At 44.6% G+C, this 21,637-nt stretch overlaps 1 protein-coding gene and 1 long non-coding RNA gene across 11 annotated transcripts in view; one reads left to right on the plus strand and one right to left on the minus strand.

Moving 5' to 3' along the window:
* Positions 1 to 21,637, minus strand: part of LOC115488278 (syncytin-B) — a 46,790-nt gene that overhangs the window by 3,000 nt on the left and 22,153 nt on the right. Inside the window, exons 1-2 of one of the 6 annotated variants that reach the window (XM_030248107.1) lie at positions 3,700 to 3,988; positions 3,550 to 3,617 (exon numbers count right to left, since the gene is read on the minus strand). The gene's annotated coding sequence lies outside the window, so the exon portion shown is untranslated. Of the gene's footprint in view, positions 1 to 14; positions 659 to 678; positions 1,190 to 3,549; positions 3,618 to 3,647; positions 3,989 to 18,957 lie in introns of those variants that run through there. The other 5 variants (XM_030248105.1, XM_030248109.1, XM_030248106.1 and 2 more) reach the window with 5 other exon arrangements.
* Gm41194 lies at positions 321 to 20,494 on the plus strand. Of its 5 annotated transcripts, none has more exons than XR_003950919.1 (4): positions 11,029 to 11,888; positions 16,920 to 17,014; positions 18,349 to 19,966; positions 20,148 to 20,494. It is a non-coding gene; the product is annotated as a predicted gene, 41194 (long non-coding RNA). The 5 variants fall into 5 exon arrangements; XR_001781322.2 differs by having other exon boundaries at positions 11,029 to 11,694; positions 11,824 to 11,888; positions 18,349 to 20,494; XR_003950920.1 differs by lacking the exon at positions 11,029 to 11,888 and adding an exon at positions 321 to 340 and having other exon boundaries at positions 18,349 to 20,494.

Genomic DNA, 21,637 nt, shown 5'->3' on the forward strand with positions numbered 1-21,637 from the left:
GAGAAAAGCATTACCATGGTCCGCCAGCCCTGAGGACTGAGGTCTATAGGGAATGTGAAACCAGGGTTTGATGACTAAGGAGGTAGTCAAGGGTTGAGTTACCTTAGAAATAAGACACACACACAGGTCCATTGTCAGACAGTGGAGATGAAAACAGACCAAAGCAAGGGGTGACTTGAAATAGAAAGATATGAGCAGCCTCTGTGTCCTCTCAGACCTAGTGGGGAAAGCCTCTCCGCCTGCCCTGGAAGAGTGTCAACCAGCGGAGCAGAGACCGAGAGGATAGCATGTGGGGGAAGTCCATCTGCTAGTTCTGTCCCAGCAGATGTCCTGGGGCTTGGTGAGTGAGGAAGGGGGCATGGTGTGGAAGGTCTGTGACAAGGCTGGGGAGTAGAGATAGGTCTTGGATAAGGTGAGCAGAAGCTGACATCCCACATCATGTAGGGTGGAAAGGAGGGCCCATTCTTGAACAGAAAAGGAGGTGATGGGATTCCCAAGAGTCTTTGAGGATGGCTTGACCCATTCCCCCACCACCACCAGACATACACACATGGGAGGTGGATAGGTTGAAAAAGAACAAGGACTGGAAAGATGAGAAAGTGAACAATAAAAAAAGGCAGGCTCTGGGTGAGCAGACTCCAGAGGACTGGAAGTATGCAGGGCGGAGACCAGTGTTACCTGTTTAATGAGGGTGTCAGCTGCGGAGAGTTGCCTTTGGCTATCTGGCCTGTGCAGTAGAGGATTGCTGCAGCCAGAGACAGCCAGGCAGCTTGAAGGTCTTTGTCATGAATGACAGCAGTGCTCTGGGAAGTGCGGAGAGCCTCTCTCTCTTACCAAATTGTGGCACCAGAATTAGGAATTTGGAACTGAGGTAGCTGTTAGCCTTCATTTTCATGCTAATTCGAGTGCCAGAGAAGAGCAATGAGTTCTGCATGCTGTGAGGTGGTAGGAAGGGGGAAGAGAAAGATTGAAGTTCTTCAGTAGTATCATCTGTGACAGTGTCACAACCTGCAATTTGATGGAATTCTTTAAAAGAGCTCCTCCCATGGTGCTGGAGAGACGATGGCTCAATGGCTAAGAGTACTTGCTGCTCTTCCAAAGGCCCAGAGTTCAGTTCCCAGACCCCATGTCAGGTGGCTCATAGCCATCTGAAACTACACCTGTAGGGGATCTAATGCCTCAGGCCTCCATGGGCACTTGTATACACACACACACACACACACACACACACACACAAACACACATACACACACACACCTACACACAATTATAGATAATAAAAATAAATCCTTGAAAAAGAGGTCCCACCAATGACCCAGTTAGAGGCCTCAGCAATGAGAGCATCTGACAGGTGACTAAAAGTGGGGAGCAAAGAGTAAGTGCAAAAGTGGGAGTCCTCAGGGGAGAGTAGGGTGACTGGATCAAGAGCTTCATAACTTTGAAAAGTGACTGGCGGAGGTGGAGAGATAAAAAGAATGTCAATGTCTATTGAACTTGAGAGGGAAAGAAAATGGATTGGCAACTTATGATCCCAAGGAGACTGTTGCAGGCGGAGACAAGTGATGAGCTAACCCTCTTCGCCTGTCTTTGTCAAGACCTTCCTGCATTCACTTGGACAGACTCTGACCTCCAAATGTCCACTCAGACATCCCTGACGGCCCTTCCCCAAGGATTGTGTAATACCCCTCATCTCTTTGACCTGTAAGTCCTCCTCATGATATGCTAGTCCCAAACTCCTCCCTGCACACGTCAACATGAAGACAGCCTTCTTCTCTGCAGACCCTCATCTGGCCTGTCTCTACAGTACAGTGCACTACAGTACAGTAATGAGTCAGAGGGTGACTCTGACAGCTTGTATCATTAAGACAGGAGTTTCTGGATGTCTTTAAGCAAAAGTGCCAATCCTTTGCTATTGAGTCTAATTGTTTAGTCAGGTGGGCTACTTCTTTGGCATGTTTCTCCATAAAATTGACATAAGAGACCTACGGCTAAGTGTACAAACAGAACAAGAGGTTTGGAGAGGTGCAGAAGCAGCTAGAAGGATCTCTTTAAGTTTAGAGAAAGTAGGATGAATGGGTTTGGAAAGGTTCAGAGTAGCCGGGCGTGGAGTGGTGGCGCACGCTTTTAATCCCAGCATTTGAGAGGCAGAGGCAAGTGCATTTCTAAGTTCAAGGCCAGCCTGGTCTACAGAGTGAGTTCCAGGACAGCCAGGGCTACAGAGAAACCCTGTCTCGAAAAACAAAAAAATATAAAATAAAAAAATAAATAAAAATTAAAAAAGAAAGGTTCAGGGGTTCCAGGAGAGTAGTACAAGTCGTTTGATAAATTGATTTGGCTAAGACCCCAAAGTTAGAAACCCATACAAAAAAGGCTAGCCCACTAGGCTCAAAAAGGAGAGAAGATTCCCATTTAGTTTTGTTGTTGGTTTTGTTTGTATTTTTGTTTGTTTACTTGTTTGTTTTTTGTTTTTTAGGGAGTTTGTTTGTTTGTTTGTTTGTCTTCTGATGAGTGGAGTTGTGTCCTGAATTACAGTCTTACAGTTTTGAGATATGCCAGTGGAATGGGGTGGGGGGCGGTTACAACAAGCCAGGGTAGGTTACCTGGGAGAAGACTATCTGGGTATCCCTGGGTATCAGCTAAGAAGTTAAGGAAGATGGAGGTGTGCTGTAGAGACGGGCCAGATGAGGGTCTGCAGAGAAGAAGGCTGTCTTTATGTTGACGTGTGCAGGGAGGAGTTTGGGACTAGCATATCATGAGGAGGACTTACAGGTCAAAGAGATGAGGGGTATTACACAATCCTTGGGGAAGGGCCATCAGGGATGTCTGAATGGACGTTTGGAGGTCAGAGTCTATCCAAGTGAATGCAGGAAGGTCTTGACAAAGACAGGCAAAGACTGATAGTAAAGCATCCATGAAATACAGGCCTGGGCAATGACAGTGGAAGGGAGATGTGGGATAGGTGGGTGTAAGGATGGAGGATGACCAAGGGGAAAGAAATTTACAGCTGGGTTAATCAGACAAGGGTTGGACTAGATGACAAGAGGCACCTGGCTTCCAGAATGCCAGAACAGGAGCGCTGGGGTTGGGGGGGGGGATTGATAATTCCTAAAACTTATGTAGGCTTTAAGGCCTCAGATAACTATAAGTTTAAGTTCCTTGAGGCCAGTTTGGGGTAAGAAGGTATTGAGACTTGCATACAAAACAACAGCAACAACAAAACAGACCAAAAACCCAGAGGGTCCTAGAATTTAATCAGGAGGTTTGCAGGGTAGCAGCTGTGTGGTGGGCAGAATCCCAGAGCAGAGGATGAGTGGAGAGAAAAGAGCAGTGACGATGTCCTGGGTCCCAGGAAGGTCTGATGGCTAAGGACTAAGGAAGGGGTTGCTTTGAAGGGCCTCAGTGATGGAAAGATAAGAGAGGCACGGAGCTTTTTCAGAATGCCATGTCCCAGGAGAGTGGTCTGACAACTGGGAGCAGGGAAAGAGATAACCCAAAAGGTCACATAGTCACTGAGGAGTCTGTTCAGCCTTAAGTGGGAATGACTCTCACCCCCATCGAAGAGGAAGGGGTCCCCCATACAGATCCAGCAAATTCCGGTAAAACTGAACAAGGCACTCCTGTATGAAATAAAAAAGAAAGAATCTTACCAGCTACAGCCAGTGTTCCCCGGAATGGGTGAATGAGATTTGGAAGCTGTACCTCTAGGGGTCCCGTCACTTGCCCTCGATGGTCACTCTCTGAAAATTCACAGAGTTGGGGTCTCCTGACTGGGATGCGGTGTCTTGCTGTCTTACTATCGTCCTTTTCTCCCTTTGCTCTCATGGGAGCAGGTGTGAGCATCAGTTGTAGGCCAGGCAGGTTCTTGGCTCAGTGGCCCCTTTGAGCACATTTAAAGCAGGCCCTGGGTGGGTCTAGCCCTGAGTGGGGAGGGTGTCACGCCCCTGTTTTGAGTTATCCTGTGATGAACCCTGGAGTTAGGCTACTGCCAGCATTTGGTATTCTGCCTGATCTTGTTCATGTGTTCAAGTTTAAGAGATTCCTCTCTGTTATTTAAAGACCTTAAAGGCTATTTTGTAAAGTTCCTTTGAGGGCATGAGGGGCATTTCTCTAATAGTTGGAGTTCTTTCCTAGTACGGGTACCAAGAGAGAGATAAAATAAAGGTAGAGATAGAATCTCCTATCAGGGCTCAAGCCCGTGTGTTTGGTCATGGTTTTGGGTAAGCAGGAGAAAAAGAAAGCTGGATTTTCATCAGCTCCCTGAGAAAAAGTCTTTGGTTTTTGTCATAAGTGACTGCCTTAAGGGCAGCCTTTTTCATTCTTGCAAGAAGCCATGCAGTCATGTAGGAATTCATCTGAATTGCAAGGCAATTCCAGTGGGTGTCTGAAACTGCCCCATCACTAACGGGGTTATAATCCCTAGCCTGGAAATGAAGAGAGTTGGTGTGTGTGCATAGAGTTGCCATGAGTTGGATCTCAAGGTGATTATGCCATGTTGGGTCAGATCAGGTCAAAGGACCGGGTAAGATATTGACATCCTTTGTGATAGGCATTGGACTGGAGAAAAGAGGGTTCAAACACATTTCTGTTTTATGTGTGACATAAAAGGGAATGTGGACAAGCATGAGGCCTTCACGGAAGGCCACATCACAGAGCAGAAGAATGGAGTGAGCCTTGTCAAGGAGGAGAACGAGTGTGAGGCGGGGAAGGCAGGGAGAGACGAAGAGGCTTGGGAGGGGAGGTTGGTAGGTTAAACATTAGTGGCCAGCCTGGGGAGGGTGGTCTCCTCAGAGAAGGTTGGGAGGAGGAGAGCCACGGGGGGGGGGGGTGCTGTCATTAGAAGTGAGCCAGTGACAGGTGAGAAGTCACATCTCCAGGATGAAAGTCCAAGGAGAGAGACAAATCAAGAGGCTATTTGAGAAGAGAGGAATAAGACTCAGGGAACCTGTGCAGTCAGACCAGAAAGACCCCAAAGTTGGAGCACAAGACTCACAAAGGCTGAGAGGGATTGGCCCATTTTCCACTGGGCTGGAGAAAATTTTCAAGGTTCTTTTGAATCTGACAGTCAAGCATGCTTTCCTCTGGCCAAAGGTAGGCCTTTGTCCAAGGGGTACTTTGGCCAGGAAAATAGCACAGTAAGACACAAGACACTGTGACTTAACAGAACCTTTTAGTCACAGCTTGATAACTGTGTGAGTAAAGGTGTCAAAGGCAAGTGGCTAGGCGTTTTAGAGGACTGGTGGCCCATGACAGAGAGACATAAGAAAGGAGGCCTTTTTCACCAAGAAGCAAGAGAAACGCAGGAGGGCCCCTGCAGCCCAGCGACTCTGCTTGGTAAGAGACAGATCAAGAGGGAGAGCAGCAATACAGTGCCAGGAAAACTCTCCACTTAGTTTGAGGTCTCTAAGAAACCAGAGAGTCTCCTCTCTGCTTACAGGTTGGGGTAGTTGTACAACAGAAGAGAAACAGAGGAACTAAATGTGCCCCCCCCACCCCTACTATGTTTAGCCATTGCTGTAGTTAACTAAGGCATAAGATGAGTGACGGAGTAAAACAAAGTGTCAGGGGATGTATAAACATCTGTGGCAGCCATGACAGGGGGTCAGCAGGGTGGGAGGGCAAGAGTCTCATTGTATCTTACTTTAGTTCGGGAAGCCAAATCATTTTGGTCTGGGGAACTGTTGTTTAACCAAAATGGGAAAAGTTTACCGAATGTCGTGGTCATGGCCAACACTGCAGCTCATGAGCCCATTGCTCCAATGCCTGCCTCCTGCACAGCCTGCTTTCTGTGCTTTTCTAGCTCTCCTTGTAAGCGCACCAGCACACTGGGCCTAGGGCCTATCCTATCCTAGTATGACCTCACCAGAACTTGATTATGCCTGCAAAGACCCCAAAGTCACACTCCTGGGTTCTGGCTGGATGTGAATTTAGAGGGACATGAGTCAGCTCTGACAGTGGGGTACAGGTAGAATCCTGGGGTCCTAGGATCCAATGCTGATTAGCATTTCTTACCCTTATCCCCTTAAAAGATGCTGACCTAGGCTCAGTCAGGGCACAACCCACTGCAGCTCTGTTTTCAGACAAAATGTATCACCTTTCTCCACAATCATGACTTTGTCCCTTTGAATACTAAGGATTGAAGCTAGGGCCTAGCATTTAGAAGGCAAGTATTCTACCACTAAGTTAAATCCCCAGGCCTCTTCTTAGTTTTCATTTTGAGACACGGTCTTGCATGTTACCTGGGCTGCCCATGAGCTCACTCCATTGTCCAGACAAACCTTGACGCGAAGTCTTTCCGTCTCAGCCTCCCAAGTAGCTGGGATTACCAGCCAGGGCACCAAGTCCTTCCAGTGCCATTACCCCACATTTTGTATGCTTTTACCATCCAAAAACCTGGCAAGATTAGGACTTCCTGGTTCTCCTTTTCTACCCCTCAGATCTCACCAGCCAGGTGCATCTCTGGCCTCTGAAACAGCATCCCTTGGAGCCACACTGACTCTGGAACTAAACCTCAAAACTGAGCCACTCTTGGGAATAAGAAGATGCCTTCATTGATCATTTCATGACAGAAAGGATAAACTGAGTGTCCTGAGAAAGCCAGTACATGGGTCACCACAATCCCAGCCACCCCTTCCCTTTTATCCTCCACCATCTCTCTAAATCTCCTGACATCTTAGAAATAAAAAAACCGTACACAACTCTACCCATCAAAATGGCAGCCAACATCCAGTCCCCGTGCTAGGCACACAGCACATCGTCCCTAGAGCTTCTCTGACATCTCAGTAGGGAGATGAGCCCAGATACTTGATCCTGTCTGTCCCCCTGCTTGTGACACTTTTCATCCTACAGTATGGTTCAGGTATGCCTTACCATTCCCAGGACATACACCGAGTTGACAAGAAATATCCCTAACGTAATAAGAATGTCTTTGGAAAAGAGTTTCACATTCCTGTATAATAGCCTGAAAGTATTGCAGGTATCCATGGTTTGTAGAGGGGAAAACCATGCTGCAACTCAGGTTTGGATGTTCTGAATAGATTATGGAGAGCCAGTACAGAAGGGCTATATTTAATTCTTTCAAAGTCTCTCTTACAAAGGGTAATTAAGAGGCTACTTCTCTTAGGATAACATTACATTACAAACCTGAGGACCTGTATGAGACCTAGCATGTAATCTACTCTCTATATCCCATTTTGTAGGCCAACAAAAGTGATCCAAATAAAGTAACTTGTCCAGGGGTACAGAAGAGGTTGCTGGTACCAAACTCCAGATGTAGATTTCAACTCTTTCAGCTGCTCACTCTCCACTTGTTTTGTATTGGTTTGCTCTTTACTGTGCTTTGCTTCACTCAAGATCCTCATCTGTAGCCCAAGTTAGCCTTGAATTCACTCTGTAATTCAGGGTGGCCTCGAACTTTCTGTGACCCTCCTGCCTCTGCCTTCCAGGTGCTGAAATTATAAATGTGAGCCTCTCGCACCTGGTCAATATTCTCACCTCTGTCATAAACTCTGAGGCTGATAAGATTCTTATATTGCTGTCATTAGTCATATCTCAGATATGTGCTCTAGAAAAATCTGTAGTCACCTATTCCTAACTCCAGCCAAGTACACAGCACATTAGAGTGCAGTCATGTTGGCTGACATCCCCCAGATGGTTTACACAAAGGTTCCACATCACAAATAAGGCCATCAGTAGTTACAATCTTCCAGGCAGCATAGGTACCCCATTTCCAGTGTCTCAGACAGACAACTGAGCACAGAAAAGGTAGACTTTAGGAGAATGGAGACAGAGTGGCAGAAAGCTCAGAAGCACACGGTGTGGAGGTAATACTGGGCTTAAGTAAAGAGACACCTATACTTCCTTGTGAGGAGCTGTCTCCTGGTTATCGGAGATACCAAACCCTACAGCTGTTCCTGTGGCTTTCACACTGGTATCCTCTGTTAATAGCATCTATTTATTTGTAGCATGTCTCTCCCAGCTCTCAGCTGCTAAAGAAGGACCACTGGAGAGCAGTTGTGAACCCACAAGAGAATATCAGGCAAAGGAACCCATGCCACCTCCTGACAAAGCAGAGTTGAATCAGCACCAGAGACTCTCGGTCTCTGGTAACTATGGTAACCATCTCTGTAATTCCTCCAGAAATGGAGTATAGAACAGAGGGTATTTGTACATAGCTATAATACCAACATTCAGGAGACTGAGGCAGGAGGATTGTTATAAGGTCAAGGCCCACATGTAATAAATATAGTGAGCTCCAGGCCAGCTGAAATATAATGAGTTCCTATCTGAGAGAGAGAGAGAGAGAGAGAAAGAGAGAGAGAGAGAGAGAGAGAGAGAGAGAGAGAGAGAGAGAGAGACTTAAAAAAATTAAACCTTGCAAAACAAAAAGGGCAACCCTTTTCAGGTTCCCTCCCTGGTACAGGTAATTGTTCCTCTGCCTCTCAGTAAACCTTGTTTACTTGTAAAAATAAAGGAGGAGGAAGAGGAGGAGAAGGAGGAAGAGATACTGATAAAAAGGAGATCTGACATCAACCTCTGACCTCCATATACACGTGCCTAGGTATATGACCCCAACACACACACACAGTCCACTCATGCATACATTACACAAACATACATACACATAGTCCATTTATGCATATACTGCACGAACATACACACACAGTCCACTCATACATTACCCAAACACACACACAGTACACTCGTGCATACAGTATACAAACACACATACACAGTCCACTCATGCATACACTACACAAACATTCATGCACACACAATAACTAAGTAAAGCCTCTCATACAACACAGCTGCATTTCTTGATTCATATGATATTTGAGTGCTTATGTTTATTGTTTGCTGCTTGCTCCCCCCACCCCCCAAAAAAGTTAGTTTCTTAGGGAAAAGATTCTTTTTTTTTCACTGACATTTTCTAAGGTCTATACACTGTAGGAATCTAACAATTGTTCATTTTTAATGAGTGGGTGAGCAAATAAACGAGAAAGAGTTAGTAGTGTCTCCACTTTCATGCTTTCTTGTGACCCTGTAATTCTCTAATCCTAAGATTTGCTTGAGTACAATTGACAGAGGTTAGTCTTTGCATAAAAATGTATCTTTTAATTACACACTTGCCTGTGCATAAAGCCAAGCTGTCATGCAATGGCTTAGCAGCCTAGCCATTCCACCAGTCTGCCAACCACAAAGGGTCTATTGCTGGTCAGCCTGGCTGGCTGCCATTCCCAGCACCCAGGCCAATGCCCTACCTGTGCAGAGAAACAGCACATTTATGGAGGGCCAAACCCTCTAATGTTTTCAATACAGCAGGTGATTTAATCTTCACAACAGCACAGCGAGGTGGGCCAGATAAGGAACCAGAAGCCTTAGGAAGTAAAAAAGCTCTGGAACGGTACACATGATTAAGGGTGTAACTTAGATCCTGACCTAGGAAGTGTGGGTCCAGAGGTCAAGTTCCAAGATACTACACTGATTGCCTTCACTAGACAGCCAATATAAAATGTTTAATGATTGAATCAATGATATATAGTCAAAGGGGTGGGGGCAATCATTGTTACACTGCATGAGTGAAGTGTCCAGAAAAGGAAGCTACTATACCCAGAGCAGGTACAGATCACCTTAGTTTGAGGCTAATTCTCCCTCAAAAGGAAATGAGTGGGCTGACATAAACCTAAAGACTTAAGTCACAGAAGCAAATTGTCTGGAAATTATGAACACTCAGTGCAACTTCTGGCCTTTGAAAGGTGGTGTGAGAATTCAGGCCCTCTCTTCAAATCTAGTGATTTCTCTGGGAGGTGAAGCTCTGAAGCTGTGGCAATCCAAAGGCAGAGGTGAGCATTGGATGTGCATCACAGGAAGGCCGTGCTGGCCCTGGAGCATCGACGCCACACCCACATAATGCAATTATGCATAATAGTAATCAATAACGTTTTTGAAAACAAATGTCATACGAGTCTGCTTATATGAGGTACCTAGAAGAGTCAGAGTCAGGCATAGAAGCAGTGTGGTTCTCAGGGCCTGAGAAGAGAGAGGAAATGAGCATCCAATGTTGAGTGGGCAGTTTTAGATTGATGTTATGGAAATGTTCTGCACGAGGCTGAAGGGAGTGGTTGCACCAAGATGTGAATGAACTTGGTGCCATTAATGTACATTTAAAACTGTGAAAGTGAGAGTTGTGCTATATGTATTTTATCACCAAATATTATATTAGCCTAAGACAAGAAAATTGTAAGTTCACAACCACTCTAGAGCATATAGGAAGACCCTGTCAAAGAGTCATCAACACCTTCTCCTTCTTTTTCCTCTTCTTTTTCCTCCTCATCCTCCTCCTCCACCACCTCCTCCTCCTTCTTCTCCTCCTCCTCCACCTCTTGCTCCTCCTCCTCCTCATCATCATCATCATCATCACATTCCAGAGACTCCGTTCTCTCTGTAAACCCATGGCTGGCCTTGCCTTCTAGTCCCATCTATATATCTGGAGCACAAACCAGGCCATGGAAATTGAAGTCTTCTCAATGTGCCCACCAAAGCAGGCTGCTGAGTCCAGAAGTCCGCAGTGTCACTCTGTGTCATGTATTACCAGTCACCAAAAGGGTTTGTGAACGCTATCCAGAAGGAAGCAACCATCTTCGGCAACACCAAGAGAGGCTCACTCATTTGACAAATAGTATTTGAGCACTTTCGAAATATAGGGCCTGAGCTGAGTTAGGGTCCCCAGGCCCCTACTTCTTAGGAATCTGGCTTAGACAAATTTAAATAGCATTTGTTTCCAACCTCAGGATGTCAAGGCTATCTTTAAAAGTAACTAAGTGGAGGGCTGAAAAGGTGGGTCAGTGGTTAAAAGCATTCCCTGTTCCTCTTGGATCCGGGTTTGATTTTCAGAGCCCACATGACAACCCACAACTGACTGTAATTCCAGTTCTAAGGAATCCGGTGGCCTTTTATAGTTTCTGTGGGCTCCAGACACAGAAACCCAGAAAATACACAAACATATATGCAGGCAAACACAAAACTAAATGAAATAAGATTTATTGTAAAAAAAAAAAAAAAAAACTAGATAGCTGCAGGCTGAAGAAGGCTTCTGTTGTGTGTGCTAAGCAAGAGTGTTCACTGAGTGAGTGGTTCCCTTCATGAGGCCGAGCTCTGTCTTTGTTGTGCACAACTCGGATGTAGGACCACGAGAGCCACAAATACCAATAGGGTGACTCACTCTGGCTGCATGGATCCAGGTAAGACCTTGCCTGGAGGCAGGTGGGACATCCAGCTGCACTGGAACCCAGGAGCCAGATCTTCCTCCCTAAGGCTCTGGGCAGAAAAGGAACAAGAACATAGCCGGGTTCAGAAGTTTTATCTTTAAGCTTATTTCTGGCTGGGAGTACCCAGCACAGCCTATCATAGTTTTTTAAAACAGCCCTTCATGGGTACATGAGAGAGCTGCTGGCCTGATTGTCAAATGTCTACACATCAAAGTGAATAACCAAGAGGTAGAGGTTCCTCTAGGGAGAGACCAGCCACAATTATCTCCCATGAACTTGCATATCCTTGGTGCTTGATTAGGGAGAGGGTGGATTCTGCTCTCAGGCCAGAGGCACATGTGTGAAGCAAGATGTGACAGGTGCATCCTGATAAGCAGGGAGGGACGGCTTGGTAGAACACACCCATTGCTGAGCTGGGGGAAAAGGAGAGGTAAGGTTTATTTCTTAAATAAACTTTGATTATTGTGAATGTTCAACCTTGTGGCACTGACATCAAGCTAATTCCTCACACCATGGCTAAGTGAAGGCACTGAGTGGTAACAACTGGGTTTGTTCTTAGTGTGTCTCCAGGAGATGTGTTGGCTCCCTGCAACCACCCATCTATAGCATCTAGACGGAAACAAGGTATGGTGGAAAGGAAGCAGCGTTGCTTCTTACTCATGGGATACTCAAGCCTTGAATAAGTGCCTCCATCTCTCTGGACCGTATTCCTGTCCTAGGTCTTTGGTCATATTCACAGTGCCCCACCGCCACCCCTTCTACTGCCAAAGCTATGGATGTCTCAATTCTACTACAGCATCTGGCCCTAGACTGAACTGTACCCCAGAGGGGTCATTTGGGCCAATGAGATGCCCTCCCCTGAAATCAAGTCTTTGAAGAGATACAAGGCTAACCTCCAATTGTGCACAATCTCTGCCTCTACAAATAATGGCCAGGAGCAATACTAATACTCACCTATGATCAGACTAGATTTGAGAAGAAACCTCTGCCTGGTCATGGGGTTTCTTTCATTGCCAAGTCTCAGTATAAAAGCAGGGCTCATTGCTGACAGCCATGTGAGATGCCCACAGTTTGAGTTCCTTCATCCTGGAGAATCCTGGTGTGAGCCCTTCCTCCAGCTATTTTATGAACAATCTCACAGTGTTACCTTTTGAGCCCATGACAGTGTGGAGAGAAAGAAGAAACGTCCAATGGCAGACACTGTTCACCAGCCCTTAGAAACACCTAATCGGCAGAGGCAGGCTGGGGGAAATCTCTACAACATTCTCTGCTCCCAAATCCCTGAAATACAACACCAATAGGATAAATCCTATTACCTGGGAGGAGCCATTGCCAGAGAGTAGGTCCCTTCAGATGGAGATGAATATCGTACATTCCTAAGTTGGATCTTCGGAGTATGCTGGTTGGTGGGTCATCAAGTGGAACATTTAACTGCAGGCTGGGGGCCAGCCTTGGCTAAATGAATCTTGGGATCTTTTGTCTATATTTCCAAACACAGGACCTTGCATAACTTTGCATTGAAACTTGGCACCCCTCGCAAGCACAGTTCTGTGAACTAAGCGGCTGGAGACAGGGTGGAAATAGTTAAGGTGATCTAGCACTAACTTTTAGAGAATATTTGAAATTTTTAGTAATCTCTTCAAACTAAAATTTTTTTATTAACACAAATGTGATAGACAAAACACTGTGGAAAATCTAGAAAACATTTACAGAGAAAAACATGATAGAAAATCATGGGTTGTTTTGTTCTCAAGAAATAGTCCACAAATATTCATTCTTCTAGCCTCATTTTATATTAAAAATAGGTTTAATTGAGCAGGACAAACACAAATGCAAGAGCCTTTTTTAAAAAACATAGACATTTATTCACAGAGCTAAACTACCCATAATTCCAAGTCCTTCTCCAACCACAAGACCAACCACTCTGGGGATAAAGGTAGAGTTCCTGCCAGAATTTTAAATTGTATTTATATAATTATACACATCTTTTGTGTGGTGTCTAGTATTCCATTCTATGGCTATAACACGTTCTACTTGAATAGTAGTTAAGATGGATTAAATTTTCAATTTTCCTTTGTTTTTTCCACTTGTTTTGATATCCCAGGCCCTGGAAATAGCATAAGAATTAGATAAACAGGCAGGCTTTCCCTCACAGAACCCACAGTCCAGTGGAGGAGACAGGCATTAAATAGCCTAGCACAGAGATATATATGGTTGCAATTCCTTATTTCCATAAACAGCACCCCAGTAAACACCCTCTATGTCTCTTCCTGAGTCCTCTATTTTAAATTCCTCCTGGAGTGTATCATGTGCTTGAGGAAGCCCAATTATCTTCTTCCTTGTTTCCTGAAATTGTCTTATGTAGCCCAGGTTGGCCTGAAACTCCATATGTCCCAGGCTGACCTCAAACTGTTGATCCTCCTGACCCAGCCTCCCACATCTTGATGTTCTAACATGTAAGCATTTACAATACAAGCAAACTCCACCATGCTTGTTTGTTCTAGGCGAGCTCTGGAGATCAGACTCCAGTTTCTTCCAGGCAAGTGATTTACCAGCGCCTTTGGGTCTAGATGTTGAGTCCTTCACAGCTTCTGGATTTTTTTTGTTAAGACCTGTGTTTGACTGACCTAGTTTTATTCTAGTCTAGCCTCTTAGAACAAAATGAGGCTGCCTTCACTGCTCCGCAGTGGGAAGGTATATGCATCTGTGGATGTGTAGTCTGCTCTTGTCTTACAAACAACTGTTCTTTTTGGAAATGGAACCAAGAATGGAAAAATTATGGAAGTAGCATAATGAGATCCTATATGGCAGTTTGAAGAACAAGTATCTAAGTCCATAAGAATAAATGTCCTGAATAAAATATTGAATGGGGAAAATGAGTTGCACAAAAACATCATGGAGAGCTGGGAATGGTGGCACATGTGTTTAATCCTAGCACTTGGAGGCAGAGGTTGGCAGAGCTCTGTGAGTTCAAGGCCAAGCTGGTCTACAAAGAGAGTTCCAGGACAGCCAGGGTTACGTAATAAGATCCTGTATCAAAAAAAGAAGAATATTATTTATATCAATTTTAAAATATGAAAAACAATATGTAATGTAATTTATGAATAGTATATAGGTTGGGAAATCATGAAGAATATTATTTGCATCAATCTTAAAATATGGAAAACAATATGCAATATAATTTATAAATACTATATAGGTTAGAAAAACTGAAAGGGAATTCATGCACATGCTAAAAGCCATAGCTAGTGTAGAAAGCAAATTCAAGGAAGGCCCTGAACTTAAAATTAATTTTCTTAATTTTGTTGTTTTATGTATTTTTATTGGATGTTTTATTTATTTGCATTTCAAATGTTATCCCCTTTCTCTGTTTCCCCTCCACAAACCCCCATCCCATCTCCCTTCCCTGCTTCTATGAGGGTGTTCCCTCATCCACCCACATGCTCCCCACCTCACCACCCTAGCATTCCCCTACACTGGGGAATCGAGCCTTCACAGGACCAAGGGCCTCCCACTGATAAGGCCCTCCCTCCTCTGCTACATATGCAGCTGGAATCATGGGTACTCTTTGGTTGGTAGTTTAGTCTCTAGGAGCTTGGGGAGGTCTGGTTGGTTGATATTGTTTTTCTTCCTATGAGACTGCAAAGCCCTTTAGCTCCTACAATCCTTCCCCTAACTCCTCCATTGGGTTCCCCATGCTCAGTCTGATGGTTGGCTGCAAGCATCCAAATCTGTATTGGTCAGGCTCTAGCAGAACCTCTCAGGAGACAGCTATATCAGGCTCCTGCCAGCAAGCACTTCTTGGCATCAGCAATAGTGTCTGCTGTATATGGGATGCATTCCCTAAGTGGGGCAGTCTCTAGATGGATTTTCCTACAATCTCTGCTCCACTCTTTGTCCCTGTATTTCTTGAGACAGGAGCAATTCTGAGCTAAAATCTTGGAGATGGATGGATGGCCCCATCCCTCAATTGAGGGCTGTGCCTAACCTCTGGATATGGTCTCTACTAGTTCTCTCTCCCCTTTCTTGGATATTTCAGCTAATGTCATCTCTGTTGGGTCCTGGGAGCCTCATAAAATTGAAAAACTTCTGTAAGGCAAGGATACTGTCTATAGGACAAAACATCAGACTGGGAAAAAATCTTTACCAATCCTCCATCCAATAGAGAGCTAATATCCAATATATACAGAGAACTCAAGAAGTTAGACTCCAGAGAACCAAATAACCCTATTTAAAAATGGGGTACAGAGCTAAACAAAGAATTCTCAACTGAGAAATCTCAAATGGCCAAGAAGCACCTAAAGAAATGTTCAACATACTTAGTCATCAAGAAAATGCAAATCAAAACGACCCTGAGATTCCACCTCACCAGTCAGAATGGCTAAGATGAAAAACTCAGGGGTCAGGAGCTGCTGGCGAGGATGTGGAGAGAGAACAACACTCCTCCATTGCTTGTGGGATTGCAAACTGGTACAACCACTCGGGAAATCAATATGGATGTTTCTCATAAAATTGGACATAATACTACTCCTGGGCATATACCCAAAAGATGCTCTAACATATAATTTCTTAATTTTGTATTCCTCAAATTGTGTTTTCCTCCACCTCTAAGTGAATGGGCAGTGACAAAAAAGAAGAAAGGGAAGAGAGGAGAGATGGAGAGGGGAGGACAGGGGGAATAGAGGGAGAGGAAGACAGACCAGGAAGGCAAATAGAAGAAAGCAGGCATTAGTAGTTCCTAGGTTCTCTACAGATACATAAAAGTGTGCAAGTATGTGCCCATGTAAGTGTGTGCGCAAGGCTGTGTTTGTGATGTGGAGTTAATATGGGAAGAATAGCACACTAAGAAAGTTCTGCTACTTTTCAGTACTTGCCCTGGGGTCACTGGACAATTCCCAGACACTTGTGCCTGAATGTGTGTTCAGTTATAAACTGAAGGATGGGACAGATGCTATTTGAATCAGTTCACAGAAGAGTGCCTTGAACAGTCCAGGCCTGGAAGAGAAGGGAAGTCACATGACCGGATAGTGCCAGGAGTGCTACCTTACAACTTCCAGGTATCCCTCCTGCCCGCAGGCCTTTCCCACACAGAGACCAGACCCATCAAACCCATGCCTAAGAGTTTTATTAATCTTGTCTGCTCCATGTGAGAGACTGTTCCTCAATGGAGGGCTATGTCAGGTGGGCAAAGGTACCAAGGATCTCTGACGCCCCATTCCGCTTTGGTTCTTCAACCATTCAAATCTCACTTCTACTCAAAACTTATTAGTAAACGATAATGAGGCTCGGTGTGGTGGTGCATAGCCTTGTTGCCAGCACTCAAAAAGCTGAGGCAGGAGGATCACAAGTTACAGGCCTGTCTGCGCTATATAGGGAGACTCCATGTCAACCAATCAATCCGTAAATAAATAAATAAATACTGGAACACAATAAACAAAGGACAGCTGTGCCAACAGTTTACTATCTATGACAACATGAGACTTCCTTCCTCTAAACAGCCCTAAACAGCACTGCATTCCAAGGTTAGGTCAAGACTGTTTTCGATATCACCTTTCCTTGGTGCTGGCAATCATCATAAGCTGTCCTGGGGCAGAAGTTCTTAGAGCTAACATTAACAGAAAACTCTAAAGACCATTTTGTTGTGGTGGTTTTTAGAAAGCCATGTCCTTGGCTGGCAAGATGAGTAAAGGTGTTTGCTGCTGATCCTGATGGCCTGCTGAGTTAGATCCCCAGAGCACTTGTGATAAAAGGTAAGAACTGCCTCTCATACGCCATCCTCTGATCTCTTCTCATGCACCATGACATGCACATGCCCACACACATGCATGTCACTATGCAGACACACACACATACACACATGTGTATCTCTATACAGACACATACACACAGGCATATTACTATACAAACACACACATACACACATACATATCACTGTACAGGCACACACACACATGCATATCTCTATACAGACACACACATACATACACTATAAATAATAAATATTTAAAGACATAAGTAAGTCTGTATGTATACATGTATGGAAATAGGAAATCCATGCCCATAATTGGGACTTCTTTGTCAGAACCTGAAAGTTTCAAAGCTACACTGTCAGGTGCATATCTTTAAAAGGTGTTAATTCACACCTGTAAGTCAGGACATGAATGTCCACTTTCCCTTGCCTAAACTAACTGTGTTTGTGTGGTATAGTTGATATTTCCCTTTTGACTTGCAAGCTGCCTTCATGTGATCTGAGTTTTTTACATAGAAATCTTTTGGTTCAATATGTTTAATTCTCATTTCGGATTTAGTTTTCAGTGGAGACACTTTTGGCACACATCTGTAATTTTAAAACTCAGGAGATCAAAGCAAAAAGACCATAGATTCCAGGCCATTCTTGGCAACACAGCAAGTCACTACCCGAGGGGGGGGGAATTTCAAAAAGAAAGTTTTAGCTGAAGAAGTGGCTCATTGAGTGAGACACTTGCCACCCATGCATTGGTACCTGAGATCCAGGTCCCAGATTCTATGCACAGGCAAGAAGCTCCAGGGGGCTCATGTATAAGCCCAGCTCTCCTAAGGGGAGATGGAAGCTGTACACGGGAAAATCCCCGTGAGCTCAGGCCAGCTAGCCTTGGGTAGGTGACAGGAAGTATAAGAGAGACCTCATCTCAAGCTAAGTAGAAGGTTGGAACAGACAGACATCCAAGTTCATCCTCTGGTCCGCATGTGTGCTATGGCATGCATGAGCCAGCACACACACACACACACACAAACACACACACACACACACACACACTATAATACACATCAATATACAGTAATTAGTTAATGGACAGATTGAGAAGAAAATTTTTCTTGCAAAGACTACATAAATGTCCACCCATACCATCCATACATCTATAGTTTTATTTAGGAATTTTATTCTTGTATGAAGGCTGAGGCAGGCTTCTAGCTTTTTCTAGAGGTCCACCATTTGAGGAACAAGCCACTTAAAAACTAACTTTAAATGGAACTTTGTATACTGATTTTAAGTCTATTTAGTGTTCATTATTTTCTTTTTCTTCTTTCCTTTTTTTCCCTTCAGGGGTGTTTTGCCCAGTAGCTGCCCAGCTCTGGTGACTTGTCCAACCCTGATGGCCCTCTGGAAGGAGGCCCTTGATTCTTTGCATTCTTCAATGTTCTCATACATCATCTAACAACAGAGATGCTTCTGGTGCAACACATTGAGCAATTTCATTGTACTTCAGAGTCCTTACGCAAACCGGGATATCTGGGAACATCACTAGAGAAAAGAAGAGAAGAGAAGAGAAAAGGGGAGGGGAAGGCAGGGAAGGGGAGGGGAGGAGAGGGGAGACATGAAGAACCAGACTAGACTAGCCAAGGTACCAATGGAGACAGATGAAGCCTATCCAGACAGGAAACTTCCCCATGTGCTCCAAATCACTGCCACTGAGGCACAGATTAAAAACATTGTGTGAAAAGGCAAGCAGGAGGAGAGGGAAGAGATAGTAATATTGGTAGAGCTGAAGAAAATGTGACCCGAAACTGGGCAGAAGACAAAGACATACAAAATGTTGAAAGTAAACCGGAATTGTTGCCATGCCTTTCATTGACACGACATTTTTGCATTCACAGACTTACAAAAGCCTGACTGTTTCTAAGAGCGCATGAAAGTTCTAGCCTGTCTCCTTACCTTGAGCTTCTAGAATTAGATCTCAGAGAAGAGTTCATCTGCTGGTTGTGCGGTGGTAGTGTTTCTCCCCGTAGTTGTCCAGCCTGGTGGCTCTCTTGGAAGAGGCCCTGGCTCACTTTGTCCCTGATTCTTCCCATTCCTCAATGTTCTCATACGCCACCTAATAACAGAGATGCTTTTAGTACAGGACATTGGGCAATTTCTTTGTACTTCAGAGAGTCCTTACACAAACCAGGATATCTGGGGTCATCTTTAGGCAATGGAGTTTTGTGTGACCACCATGCTCATAGGATCTGGTATTATGCAACACATGACTGCTGATCTAACTTCTAGAAAGTTCTGGCAGCTTCAATGTCAAATTTGCTATACGAGCATTTTCGTTTTAGACCTTTGTCTGCCTTTAAGAACCAGACAGGACCTTTGCTGAATTGCAGGTAGTTTTATATGCCCCTTCGATGTTATTTCTTCCATCCTGACTCCTCCTGATTCTTCAAACTATCCCCTTGAGCACATATTTCAGGCTTTTAAAACAACGTACAAAGTGTCTCTTCCTGGAATCTTTGTAAAATGGCTTATCATTCCTTCAAAGGTGAAACAGATGTTCACACAGCTTTATGGAATCTACCTGACACGATACATTGGAGACTCTCATCCCATGCTTCAAATACTTCTTGCATTGAACAAATGCATCTGAGGTTTAAAGCATCTAGGGTTGAATGCATCTGAGGCTGATCTGTTTTGAGGGTTAGTGAACACTTAGTTCCTCTTTGGCCTTGCCATTGGACCCCATTTACATGTTTTTCAGGGTGATTTTCACATGGAGAGGATGGCCTTACTGTGGTGAGGAAACCATTTGTAAAGGATTTTCAATGCCAAGGATAAGGAAAGGGAAAGCCCCTTGGTAAAGAGAGGCGTTCACGAATGGAGAGAGTCTCAGGGCTCCTGGAAGGAGGAGTCCTGTGTGCCAATGTATCTGCCATCCAAGCTCATGTCTGCAGTTATAAATAAGGTAATCTTGTCTTTGTCAAGGTCCATCTTATGTCACTATCTAATCTATGCAGTGTGTGTGCACAATGGCAATGGACTCATGACACTAGCTACCTGTGGCTAATGTCCTGGAGGCCCTGGGAAGCCTGAGTAAGGTCCATCCTCTGACCATGTCTTCCTCTCTCTCTCAAAACAACTGTCAGATGTACTCCAGGCTGGGCAGAGGTGCCCTGCATACAAAAGCCATGGTGACCCCACTGCTAGAGCCAGGACCCTAGGAGGACAAAACAAGACAGGGAGTGGCAGCCATAAAACCTTTGACCTACAATCTGTCCTGCCTGAAAAGTGTGCTGGGGCAGTGGTGACACAGAACTTGTGGGAGTGACCAGCCAATGTCTGATTTGACATCGGGCCCACTCCATAAGAAGGAACCCATACCAAGACTGCTTGGGAAGCCAAGAACCAGAGACTACACGTATCTCAGAGACTGAGGGTAAAACAGACACGACTGTTTTTTTTTTAAGTATCAATAAAATTGTTCTTAATTATATTCTGCTATACTCATAGATTAGCGCCTTATCCAGTCATCATCAGAGAGGCTTTCTCTGTAGCAGATGGGAACAGATGCAGAGACCCACCAGTCAGACATTATGCAGAGAGAGAGTTTAAATGGGAGGTCTCCATCAAATCCCTTACCTCAGCGCTCAGAGAATCCTGAGGAAGAGAAGGCAGAAAGATTAAGAGAGTTAGAGAGGGTGGAGGACACCAGGAAATCAAGGCCCTCATAATCAACTAAGCAAGACACTAATGAATTCACAGAGACTGAAGCAGCAAGCACAAGGCCTGCATGGGTTGACACCAGGCCCTCTGCATATATATAATAGCTACTAGCTTAGTGATTTTATGGGACTCCTGACTGAGAACAAGTGGGTCTCTGACTCTTGTGCCTGCTCCTGGGGCTCTTTTCCTCCTCCTGCTGGGTTAGCATGTCCAACTTCAATACAATACTTTTTGCTTCATCTTATAATTTTTTTTTGTCATCTTTGGTTGTTATCTCTTAGAAGCCTGTTCTTTTCTAATGAGAGACAGAAAAGGAGTGGATTCCAAAGGGAAGGGGTCAGGGAAGAACTGGGAGGAACTATAATCCGGATATATTTAAGAGAAAAGACTCTATCTTTAATAAAAGGGGAAAAACAAAAAAAGAAAAAGATGCAGGGGTGGGAGTGGGAGGAGTTCCTAGTCTTACCTGATCAGATTCTCTGGTTGTCTCTAGATGAAAAAGCTCAGGAAAGTGAGAAAGTCGTTGGCCCTGATCAAAGTCCACAAGGCGGCCTACCCAAGGCTAGGCACCTTTGGATTCTGTTACCTTTAATCCTGGCATAGATGATAGAAAGCTGGATCAGCTATCTAAGGTCATGGGGGCAGGGGGTTCCAAGGGAGAGAGAAACGGAGTGAGGGGAGGAAGGAGAGAAAGAGAGACCTGAAGTCTACCACCTTCTCCAACTCTCCCTCTGCCATGTGCCCAGCCGCTCACTTCTGAAGAGCTTGTCTTCTGTAAGTTCTCCCAGGAAACAAAAGGTATTTTGGAGTACATTACACATATCCCCTTACACTGCTATTCTTCTGGCAAATTCAATCACAGACAAAAAAAAAAAAACCAAAAAAACAAAATAGCATGCCTTTTTCGCTGGCC

The sequence above is a fragment of the Mus musculus genome, chromosome 14 (genome assembly GCF_000001635.26).
Source record: "Mus musculus strain C57BL/6J chromosome 14, GRCm38.p6 C57BL/6J".
Taxonomy (NCBI): domain Eukaryota; kingdom Metazoa; phylum Chordata; class Mammalia; order Rodentia; family Muridae; genus Mus; species Mus musculus.